Source organism: Amblyomma americanum, chromosome 4 (assembly GCF_052857255.1).
Source record: "Amblyomma americanum isolate KBUSLIRL-KWMA chromosome 4, ASM5285725v1, whole genome shotgun sequence".
NCBI classification, from domain to species: Eukaryota; Metazoa; Arthropoda; class Arachnida; order Ixodida; family Ixodidae; genus Amblyomma; species Amblyomma americanum.
This window is the reverse complement of record NC_135500.1, coordinates 193,438,168-193,450,468: the sequence shown is the minus strand read 5'-3', so window position 1 is coordinate 193,450,468 and position 12,301 is coordinate 193,438,168. Positions and strand designations below refer to the sequence as shown.

The 12,301-nt window shown below is 48.4% G+C and overlaps 1 protein-coding gene and 1 long non-coding RNA gene across 2 annotated transcripts in view; one reads left to right on the top strand and one right to left on the bottom strand.

Moving 5' to 3' along the window:
• The window catches only part of LOC144128930 (alpha-1,3-mannosyl-glycoprotein 4-beta-N-acetylglucosaminyltransferase B-like), a 147,023-nt gene that overhangs the window by 112,970 nt on the left and 21,752 nt on the right, over nucleotides 1-12,301 (bottom strand). The gene's annotated exons all lie outside the window — the stretch shown is intronic.
• Nucleotides 2,690-4,717, top strand: LOC144127485 (uncharacterized). Its single transcript, XR_013313532.1, has 2 exons — nucleotides 2,690-2,734; nucleotides 4,592-4,717. It is a non-coding gene; the product is annotated as an uncharacterized LOC144127485 (long non-coding RNA).

The following is a 12,301-nucleotide window of genomic DNA, read 5'->3' as shown; positions in this document are numbered from 1 at the left end:
GAAGGTGTGTATTTAAACCTTTAATATCTTTTACAATAAACTGCATAAAAATCGAATGATTTCACCGCCTTCCGATATTTGCCGAAAAAGTCGCAGGCAGTCATCTTCAATACCACTGTAAAAACAAACCGTCATTTTGACGGCCACTTTTTTATCTATTTTGACGAGCCGCCGGCGTCAAACGGGAAAGACGGCGACTTCGCCGTGAACGAGCGGGCGAGGAGAAAGAGACGGAGAGCGCAACACAAAACGAGAAACTCTATTGGCTGGCGCGTAGGGGTACGTCCATGTGAGACGTCGCTCAACGCGCGCTTCCGGCCCCCGCTGTCAAGGAAGGAGTCCGGTTGTCGTGGTTCCCTCTCGCTTTTCTTTGTGCGCGCTGCTTCTGCCCGGGTGTGCGTTCTGCTTTTTTCGCCATTTTGCCTTTTTGTGTGTGGCGCGTTGGAAGGCCGCGAAGACGCAATCAAGGAACGTATGGGCTGCAGCCGAAAATCAACTGCAGCGGGTAGAGGTAAGTGTTCTGCTTATATGCTTCGTTCGTGCAGTACGCGTTCTGTGCGGCACATAGCTACGAGGAGCACGCTAGTTCTCACGCGTAATGTATACACGCACCGATGGCCGTGGGCCCGAGATTGCCGTTCAGAGACGTGCTTCTACGTAAAGCGTGAATCGCGGCCTCATGGTTCAGCCACGTGCAGCGATTTTCAGGGGCTAGCGTGCGCCCACGTGTGAAAAAAAAACTTCCTGTGAGGAACACTGAAGCGTACGAAGAGCATTGGCGCACGTTAATTGAAGAAAGTCGAAGAAAGTCGTTTATAGTATCTCTATCATGCGGGCACATACAATCGCGATCGAGCCTGACTTTCGGTTACGATTACTGCTACGCGGGCCAAGGATCGAAATCGAGTTGGTCGAGCTCTAGCGCGCCATGCGCCTCTGTTTAATGCAGAACAGCTTATGAATGGGCTTAATGGGCAGTAAAAATAGTCGTAAAAACCATTTTTTACATTTTCAGTTGTAATTCAGGCCAAGACATGTGCTATGACTACCGTGCTGGCCATCTGCAGCTCCCTTGAATTCATGGTGTCGGCACTACTGTCGTAGGTTCGTAAAAGTATTCGTCAATAAAAAGCAGACTACTTTCGTGTACTGATCAGCTTTTTTCTGTTTTATTTCTTACGCTCTCTCTTTTTGTTGTTCCTCGCTTCCTGGCACACCGAGCCCCCATACGTCGGTGTCCGGTGGCGATGGGGCATCTCAGTGTTTAGTTCGTGTACTGATAGTGTGCAGTTTCATTCTTGTATAGCATTAAGATATGGGCCTAATTATTTCAGCAATAGTTATTTCCAAATAAATTCTATTCATTTTTATAGCTTATTGCCTATAAGCCTCAAACAAGGGCCAGAAATTTCTTTCGACTGGCGTATCCATTAGCTGGGAATTATTGAATCAAGTAAATTTGTAGTCTTGTAATTTTATACCGCATTTTCATCCATTTCTGCTGAAATGATACTGTACCCGAGGTGTAGAAAGTGCCTTGATGACAGCAGGATCGTTGGAAGTATGGTTATGATTTATTATTGAGATGCATGTATCTGATCACTGATGTTTTCTCTGGAGTCTAATAACATGTGGCTTGTGAATTCCCAGCATGCAGCTGAAGGGGGGCTGGAAGGACTGCCAACAACTCCGCACCTTGCTGTGATTGGTATGTATTTGTCATTTATAGAACTTTGGCTCAAAACATGGCTTGTACAGTGTATTTTATTATTCTACGATGTAACCTGATTTTGTGTAACTTCACTCTACTTAGTAGGACATATTCAAAACTTAGGAATGAGGCTAGCCCTGGATGAAAGGCTTAATTGCTGCTTCATCTTATGTATGTACAGTTTGTTTAATAATTAAACATGATAACAATGTGCAAGTTTGGCCAGTAGTTTCCATTCTTATTAGAGTGTACAAAAAATTTGGAACTCAGTAGCAGTACTGTTGATAAGTGGGGAGGGTGGGGCTAATCTCCGCACTATAAGGTGATATGCCAGAGTTCATCGAGACTAATGTGCGGCCTTTTGACTTGCCAAAAGCATGACGTTCTGCTAGAAAGCATGAACGAAGCATAGCTTGGCTTTTCTCATCAATGTCATGGCAGGCTAGTACAAAATGGAGGGCCTTTGAAAAGTTGCCTCGGTGCTTGCCCAAGTTTCGCTACCTCATCACTATTCCCCATTATTTAAAAAAAAAAACGACGTATTCTGTCGACAAAGTTAATTCTTTTTTGTCGTGCAATATTTGTAAAGCTTTTTCCATAAACAAGTTCTATGTAGTATGTTTACATGAAGCAAGCATCTTCAACAGATATAATTAGTGGTGTGTAAAGCACTGATAAGGGAGGGCATGTTGCATGTGTCTGCCTACTGCCAGGGTACCATAAGGCCTAGCAACAAGACCCAGTATGGCTTTTTATGAGTACATTTGAATTCGGCTTCTCTCAGTGTACACATCGAAGGCCATAGAGTTACTCGAATTATTAGATCACCCTTTAGTGGGTAGCGTTTGCGTGTGACTAATTTTTTTTCCTTGCAGGATCAAGCATGGGGGACATAAAGAAGATCATCGTTGCAGTGGATTCTACAAGAAGTCTTGAGAAGGCCATGGCCTCCTCCTTGGTGCCTTCTTGTGTTCAACGTGCGTACCCTCCCGACTGCCCCCTCACCATGGAGCTTTTGCAGAGGTAAATGAGTGAATGTGGATGATGCGTTTGATAAGCAATCGGAATTCGAGGCAATAGTGTGAGCAGCAGGCTTCTTTTTCCTGAGGAAAGGCACTCGCCCTCCTTAGCCAGTGCCTGCAAATGATCAGTTCTGCCCTGTTCCCCTGAAATTCTGATGTCGTCACATACATTCCTCTCGTGCATTTCTTCGTTCTCTGGCACAGCACCGTGTTGCTTTTTTGGCACACCTGTATGGTGATTTGCCAGTCACAGGCGTCTTTAGAAAGTAGAATGGTAAGATTATTGACATAGTGCTGCTTGCCAGCAGTACATGCTAACAAGCCTTGCACATTGGCTAGCTCTGGCAATTGCGAGATGAAGGCCGGACTTTTAATTTTAAATTGCACCCAGTTCTGGTATTCTGACACTTGCAGAATTGCGGATTTGATCATTGTCATGTGATGAATGCACCAGGCTGGCAGTTTGCATTGCCTAAACTTGGTCACGTGTCCTGTGAGTGCATCTAGATAACACTTTTCAGTGTTTTGCTTATTTTTTTGGTTGGCTACTGCAAGAAAGGGGCTAGAACGAAGAACCAGATAGGACGGGCGACTGTCAATTATTGCTAAATGTAATGTGTGCAGCACTTTTATAAGTACCGACGTCAGGAAAAATAGGAGCGAGGATTAAGTGTAAATGCAGTTATTTTAAGTCGCTCTACTATGTATCGTGTCCACTGGCTAATGTCCTAGTGCAACATTACAGTGTGTCTGACTATGGGTTGCGTCCACACATGTGGCAAGTTGCCGGATGCCTCTCTGCACTTTTACAGGCCTCAGGTTCCCTTGTTACCATTGATGCAGTGCTCGCTGTAGCCTGTGTACAATCAGCCCCGAGAAAGTAGAGCTCTCTACCTCACCTTCTGGGCACTCAACAAACCTTTTGCAATGATGAATGTCAGATTTCATTTTGCATTGAAACGGAGACGTGACACATAGGCAGGACAGCTTCACAGGTACTGGCACAACCATTACATGGCACTTTCCCCTTTCACCTGGTGATCTTTTAGGGGCTGGCAGGGTTATTAGCCCCTTTCAAAAAAAAATTATGCTGTGATCCCATATTTGTCCAGAATTGCTCAGTACTTGAAATGGACAGGTGAAAGAGCCATCGTGGAAGTCTGCTATGTTGGCAACTGAGAAGTTGGCCGCCCTTTGTGTCAACAGTTGCAGTGTAAAAGAAAAAAAATTAAGACATTCATCATCGTGACAGGTTTGTTGATTGCTCAGAAGATTCCAGGTGTGAAATTCCGCTTATTTGTGGCCAAGGGCACAGAAATTAGAATGAGCATTGTGCAAATGGTAAGATGATGAGGCATGGTAATGAGGTTTTTAAATGTATGCATGGTTGCCACATGTGCAATTGCAGCCTATACCTGGACATGAGGGTGTTACATCAATACTGACCTATGTTTGCGGCTGATAGCTGAAAACACTGAAATGCAGCAAAATGCTCTTGCATAGTTATGGTTTCTAGACTCTGTGTATGGTTCCTGTACATGATGAGCACCTATTGTTACTAGAAATACTATACGGTGTGTATGTGCAATTGTGGGCTGTTTTTACGAGTTATAATAATGGTTACATTTAGGTACATCATCTATTGTTAGTGCATGTATATGTAGCTATTTAAGCGCACTACTAGTGTGCTCACATTTGTTGCTACCTGATTTTAATCTCGTCTTTCAATTTCGTAATACTGTGTGTTGCAGAAGGTAGTGCAGTTCACACATTCATGGCATTTCACGCGTGTAGGCAGAGTATGTGATTGGCACAGTTTATGGAGCATGGATTTATTCTATCCTCGTTTTGTTTCCAGGTACCTTGGGCAGAGCAACCCAACGAAAGGGCGCGGCAAAGGCAGGGCCTGCGGAATCGCACCAAAGTTGCTGAGCCTGCTGAATGCACTTTAATTTATGAATAAATGTGCAAGTAGAAATGTAAATTTGTTTTTGTTGCATGGTTTATGAGCTACTGCCCACTGCAAGTGACTTTCATGTGGTCAGGTTCACCACACTATATATTGACACAGAATTATGTTGAGACTTGTCGTGTTGGGCCATCATACTGACAACACAGTTGCATTTCATGTTGACAAGCCAAATTTTGGAATGGTTAAAAGCATAGTCATTCGAAATTACAGCCTGCTATTACCTTGATGGCCAAATGCTGTACTGACAGTTATAGATAATTTCAAATTTGCAAAAAGTCTTGAAGTCATAAAAACAGTTTTAAAATGACAGCTTGCCATCGCAGACAATCAGTGGTATAATTACAGTTTGGCTATATTTTCAAATCGATAAAAATGACATCGAAGTCAGGAAAAAACATTGTCATTTAGAAATGACATCTTGCTGTAACTGCTACGGTCAAATGCTATCAAATTGACAGTTTGACTGTATTTCACATTGACAAGAAAAACATCAAAATGATGGAAAAACTGTCATTTAGAAATGATGTTCTGCTGTCACTTTGATGGTCAAATGTCATCAAATTGACGGTTCAGTTGTATTTCAGATTGACAAGAAAGACGTCAAAATGATGGAAAAACTTTCATTTAGAAATGATGTTCTGCCGTCATTTTGATGGTCAAATGTAATCAAATTGACGGTTCAGTTGTATTTCAGATTGACAAGAAAAACATCAAATTGATGAAAAAGCACCGTCATTTTAAAATGACGGGGGTGCCATCATTTTAACGGTCAAATGCTTGGAAATAGAGCTGCCAAGGTATTTCCCGTCATTTTGACGGATTTTTTTTTACAGTGTACTGCGGCGTTTTCTAGAGTGCCGCCGCGTCTTCCTCGATATTCTGGTCTCTCCAGATTTTCCGAACAAATTTCGAAAAAACAAGGAAAACAAAAACAGTAGCAACTAACTAACTAACAAACTAAGGCAACGTTTCTCGACGAGCCCAGGCCCCTAAGTAAAAAGACGTTACTTTCAGCCTCGTTCATTTCGACCTGCAGGCGTCGCGCCTCGATATCATCCAGCTTCCTCGTGTCGCCCTCATTTCTACTCACGTGCTCCTCACTAGCGACTCGTGCTTTGTAGCTTTTATTTTTACTTTCTGTCAAAAAACTGGAGCCGAAGAAAGCAGCTTCTCGGACGTCGGACACGCACTCTCGTAACTTGCCACGCGTTCTCCAGATCTGCTATCGAGCGTGCCGCCTCCCCCCCCCTCCCCCCCCCCCCCCCCCCTAAATTGGGCTCGTTTCTTAACTAATCTCATCTCCATTGTTGGCACGCCCCGCACAGTCGGTTGCCTAATTAACCCGATTGTCGGCCGCGCTGTGCGTGGCGAGGGCCCGCTCTCGGGAAGCCGGCGCCCTGAAACGACGTGCAGCTCGTTTCACGAACTCTGCTTCCCTTTCAAGGCAAGCGACTCGGAGAAGGGCGTTATTTACGGCATCGGTCTACTATGGAACAGCAAGGTTCGTTGTTTTCTACCTAAACAACCTCGTTATAACGAAGCTGAAGGGGCCCGACGATTACTTCGTTGTAGCCGTAGCATCGTTATAGCCCGTGTTGACCGAGCTGCCAAGGGGAATCGTCATTCGTTCGTTGTATCCATTATTTCGTTATAAACCGCTTCGTTGTAACGAGGCTCGACTGTACGGCACGTGGTAATGCCGAACGCTAGGGAAATCGTTTCCCCGTCGCTTTCCCCCGCGGACTTGGAGGGACCCGACACTCAATAACTCGGTGCTGCTCACACTCGCACTGACCATTCCGTCCCTGCCTGCGCATCCCAAGAGACGACACGCCCACCGTGCCGAGAAGCCGTGGTCACGAAGCTACATAACGAGGGCGCAGGCATGCCGGTAGCCGCAGGCACGGAGGCCGCCGTAGTGGCGCCGCGAGGAAGCGGTGCACCATCGCAAGAGTAGACCAGCTGCCGCCAGGGGCTGACTTTCAAACCCTTCTCGGGCGCACAACGAGCCAGCCGTGAGAGATCAAGAAACCGCAGCTCTTTAGAGATAAACAACTAAAGCAACTCCCAGTTCGAGCTCCCGCAGTGTGTTTACGCCTGTGATCTCTGGTGTCACCTACGCGAGCTACTCTTGACTCTTGAGCAGTCCGAAGCAGTTCCCTTGCCTTCAAACAGGTGACGCGACAATCTGTAGACCCCTACATCTGTGTCCCAATCAGTGTTATAGATTTTCAAATGTGTCAGGACTCGGGAGCCGGGGAGAAGGGAAGGAGAATTTCGCAATTGGTATTTGAATTGAGTTCTGAGCAAGGCGGCAGCCAGAGCCCCCGACCGATCATTAAACATCCTGCAAACGCTATCCAAAGTGCTCCGCGGATTCGGGTTGAGGCAGGAGCCTGCGCGGGTCTCAGGCTCTAAGCCCAGAGCTGGCCTCAGCTACAGGCGAGGCCCGACTTCCACACCGGTGCGCTGATTTAACGGGTCGCATAAATCCCGCGCCTCCTCACTCTCATGCATCCCCATCCACAACAACCGTCTCTAACACGCGCGCACCCAGAGAGAGGGAGAAACCGAAAGCAGCGGATCGTTTAGAGGACGGGGATGCGCGACCTTAGACGGCGCAAGGAAGGGCACCACGTGTGGCCGTGACGTTGCCAGATGGCAGGGCTCGCGCCGGCCAAGATGGACGACCAGGTCTCGGCGCCGACGAGAGTGAGCACGCCTCTACTTTAATGCCGTGTTTCTTTTCCGAGTCCTCCGCGTTCCTCGGGAGCAGATCACTTTCGGACTGAGAGGCAAACTCGAACAGCAGCAGCAGCAGCGGACGCGACTCGTATACCGACGAAGAAGGGACAGTTCAACGTCGCCTCAGAAACTCAACCTGGAAGGAGTGCCAAATACGAATCCAAGAACAGGCCCTACAGCGGTGCCGTGACTGGGGTTAACTGGCTGTACATGAATGCTTGCTTGCCTGAACTGACACAAAACCGAAGGGGGCATACGCATACATTGAGATATAAACAGCGGTACCCGTATGTAAACAGTTGCGAGTTCGCGCAGTGTATGCGTAGCGTATATCCTCTTCCGCTTAGTGCCATCAAGACGTAAGCAAAAAATAATAAATAAATAAATAAATCGGAAAAAATAATTACGTCCTACTTCCACCATCTAAAAGCTGGCAATACAATGAACGAAAGCCTCGCACACAGAACAGGAGGCTTTCCAAATTTTATGATGGGACAGAAGAGTACATAAAAATGAATGTCCCGGCCCGCGCCGCTGAGCATACAAGCCGGCCGGACAGCTACTTCAGGAACTGTCACCACTACCTGGCGTGTGCTTGGCCAACTTGCACACGGAGGGTGTGCGTGACAAAACCGCACGCGGAGCGAAGTCGCGCCGCGCCTCATTTGCATGGTCAACGCAACGCGAAGATTTCGAACTGTGCTCACAAAGGCCGCGCGACACAAAGAGGAGACCGCGACATTCCTCAGCCGCGCAAAGGTCGAGCCTTCTTTGCATACAAAATAAATTTACACACAAATATTCCCCGCGGACGGGTGTCGCCAGTACTGCGCGATGCAGCTGGAAACGTCACGTGATCATCGTAGCGACGGCGTCGTCCAACACTCGCGTACGTGTGCACAGCACTCACCTGTGCCGTTCCGGACGCTTCGGAGATTGGGGGCACGGTCCTCGGGACGTGTACCGCCGACGCTTCGGGGCCACCGTCGCTGCGCCCACTCGATTCGCCGATCGTTCATGGAAATTTGTTCGCGCGCTGCTAACAGCGAGGCGCGCCGAAAGCATTAGGGAGCCTATTCCGCGCGAGCTAAAAAAAGTTGGTCAGTTACTCAGGGTTGAATGGCACACATAGGCAACAAAAGCCACCGTGCGACAAACAGAAGATTGAACACGTCGTCTCTCTTTCTTTCTTCTTCTTTCTTCCTGTCTCTTTCTTTCCTTCTCTCTCTCTTTCTTTCTTTCTTTATTGGGGGCTAAACAGACTCAATGTCCTTGCATAGTTATATGCTGCCTAAAAATGCTCGCGTCCATTAGGAACCTAAAAACGTGCTAAATGCATACTAACTGCACCTTCCTCAAAGAAAGAAGTTCGAAAGGAAAGGTATGCTGTCCTCGTACGTAGCACCAGCAGAAATGCTTGTATTTAAGTTTGCTTGGTTGTTCTTTTGCCCTGCGAACACAGTGAGGTTTACTTAAGCTAAGTGTCCGAAATTGTCACACATGAGATTCTCACTTCACCAGCACCAGAAATATCGGGCTGACAACGGGGTGCGTTAACAAAGTGAGAATTTCACGGTGACGTCATGCACTCGCTGGAACGGAGGTTCCGGGCGTTCATGTCTGCCCGAAAGCAGAATTCTAGCGGCCAGAATTTCAGAATAATCAAAGAGAAAGCTTAACCATATTTCTGCGGTGTTATGCGAAAAAGACTACCCACGGCAGGCGCAGTGTTGCAAGGCCTATGTTGTACGGACCAACGAAACGTTACGTTATCCCTCGCGCACTGAAACCTCGGCGCACGTATTTCGTGGCAGACGAGGCGTCAATTCCGTGTCCACCACTGAAAGCTGACGAGGTGCACCTCTGGGGGAAAAAGAATTTTCAATACGGCTCTCATCGGTACGAATTTGGGCGCAGAGCAGAACTGTCGGCGACATACGCGGGACTCCGAGTTCCTCACAAAATCCGATCGGCAGACCATGCACGAGCTCTGCTGTTAACAGAGAGGCTAAAGAGATGATGGATTACTCCTCGGAAGGCGGGCGACAGTACCCTTTCATGACCGCTGAGAGCATCGCGACAAGGTTGGCTCTCGTCCTCTCGCCTTGCTCGGAACGGCCGTGCGGATAATGGCGAAGTTAAATATGCGTAGCGCAGAAAAATATGCATGTCGAAAGTACACAGATAAGGTCGCCAGCGCTTCACACGTTACGACGCTCCACAGAGCGACGTGATTGTACTTGAAGGTCAGGAGGAAAAAGACCACAGGGCGCAGAACTCCCGTCCTCACCACCCCGTTTTCCAGACCATGGCGGTCAGTGCATGGCGGGGCCGCAAAACCAGGCGCCGCGCAACTACACCTTAGCAAGCAGCTTTCTGAACAGTGTGTGCAACAGTACTTTCCACCCCCTTAATGACAGATGCTTATCCATAGAGACACTTTTAGAATGGGTGAAATTGTATATTAAAACGCGGATTGCATGAGTGTCTGCGGATAAACGCCCTTTCTTAAAGGTAAAAGGGTGTTAGTTACAGTGCACAGACACCACATACACCACAAACCCCCCCTTTTGTATAGTGTAAAATGGCTTACAATTTATCAACAGTGCAAAAAATGCAAGTACTGATAAAGGGCAAACAGAAAAGAGATGCATGTCATACAAAAATGCCACTCTGCATCGCTTCACAACTCCTTGTTCGATGGAGCCACCAAAGGTTCACCGCAAAGCTTTCATGACAACAGCATCGCAGATCAAAAACGGTGGATGAGCCAAGGCTCATTCTACAAAGAGTATACTATGTGCGGACGCTGCTCCAACGAGCACTACTCGCACCGAATACATTTAAAGGGCGGTTATCTTCCAGTGCACATTCGAGGCCTTTCGCTCCGCGGCCTTCACCTTCATATCGGATACCACGACAAAGGAACGCCAACAGGTTCGATAAAGCCAGCGGTGCGACACAAAATTATACACCCCGAGAGTCGGGGCATGCGCCGTCGCACAACGACCTCCCCGACCCAACCGATCACGCTGATAACACCAGTTGGAAATTACAAAAATTACAACAAAGGATGCACTCCGCAAGCTGGCCAGTGTTTGGCGCCAGCGTTCCGCGCTATGGGCGGACGAGATTAAAAAGCTTGCGGGGATAAGGTCCAGAGCGCGGCTCGCACAGGACACGGTTAATTGGAGCGATATGAGAGAGGCATTTGTACAGCAGTGGGCGTAGCCGGGCTGATGATGATGGCGATGACGACTCCTTTCAATATGCTGTCCGTAATCAAATAATGGCACTCGGCGACACGCTGCGACGAACTGGCACGCAGTTCCAACGCCGCTGCCGGCATATAACTTGTTACTTACGCCCATGGTAAGGCGGAGTTGTACATTCACTGGCTGTGTGTAGCCAGCGGCGGCGTAATGCCAGCAACAGCGCGATGAGCGAAGATAAGGCAGGAGAGTGAGTGAAAGACCATTTTCCAACAGAAGAAGACCTCATCCTACCCTCCGGCTCTCGCTCTCAGTCGAGAGATGAGGGCCAGGAGGGATTGGGGTGGACAGGGTCGCCGCGTCAGATGCTGGCCTGGGTTTCTTGAATCCCGGTGGCCTCTTCATCCAGTTGGACGGCGAGGAGCTGGTGCTCAGGGTGCGAGCTACGCAGCATGGTCGCCCCGGCGACTCTACTATCTATTTTATTCGCCCTGCCTAGGGGGATTGTGTGCGTACCCAAATAATATGGTCGAGGGTCCCTCTCGCTCCACATTTCTTACATTTGTCATCGTCAATTTCCGGGAAAATATGTTTAATTAAAATTGGGTGTCGGTAGGCGCCTGTTCGAAAATGTCTCCACCCCACCGATTGCCGATTATTAAGCTTCACACTGGGCGGGGGAAGCTGCCTGCGAAGAACGCCAGCGCTGTGTACAGAGATTATTCGGGTATGCGTACGGTACTGAAATGAACGCCAGAAATCAATTTATCGACAATATCTAAACGGAAGCTTGTCGGAGACACTTTCCGCAGGCTCAACCGTGCGTACCACGTGATCCACGTCGCCAATGTCGTCTATTTTGTTCGTTTTGTTTCAATTTTGGTTAAGCAGCCCCATCTCTTGGAGGCGTACTGTACTAGCTTGCTGCGATACAGCAAGCAAATTTAGGTACTGTATGCGGTGATGTAGCGGTTATACTATGCGCCACTGCATAGCTGCTGCCATCGGTGGGGTTTTGTGCGTCCCAAGTTGCTCTCCCCGAGGAACCTCTCGCGGCAAATCATTAATTGAACTGCCACCGGCCTCGGTGGTCAGTTCGCCCACAATCCGGTGGACAGGTTGGGATGACGCCACAAAGTCACGTGACCTAGGTGCGAGCGGCCGGCTGCTTCGGCCGCTCCGGCTTCAAACGGTCGCCGGCGCCAGGCAATTTTTTCCGACATGGAGGTACTAACGCCCTCGCGTTAAAACAGCTGATAAAAATGGAGACCAACACAGCAGAGCAGCCCTGTTTTGTGAACGTGGACGCCACTGGCACAAAACCTTCGCTCTTGTCACCTAGTGTATCGACCAATCTGACCGAGAGTGTCGGATATCCGTTCACAAACAAGAATGATGGCAGTGGCTATGTGGATCACGCGGTACGCAGTTTCGCATCTGGAAAGTGTTCCCCGAACCCCCCCTCTTATCCTCCACCCCTCCGCCGTGTTCCCGCCACAGCAGTCTCCAATTAAGCCAACCCCAAAGGCAGTGCGGGGTTCTGCTACAACGGTGTTTCTCCGAGAACGCGCTCCCATGCGAACACCAAAAAGAAAGGCGGCGCCGGCCGCGATGCGCGGAGACACTCCTTTCTTTCAGG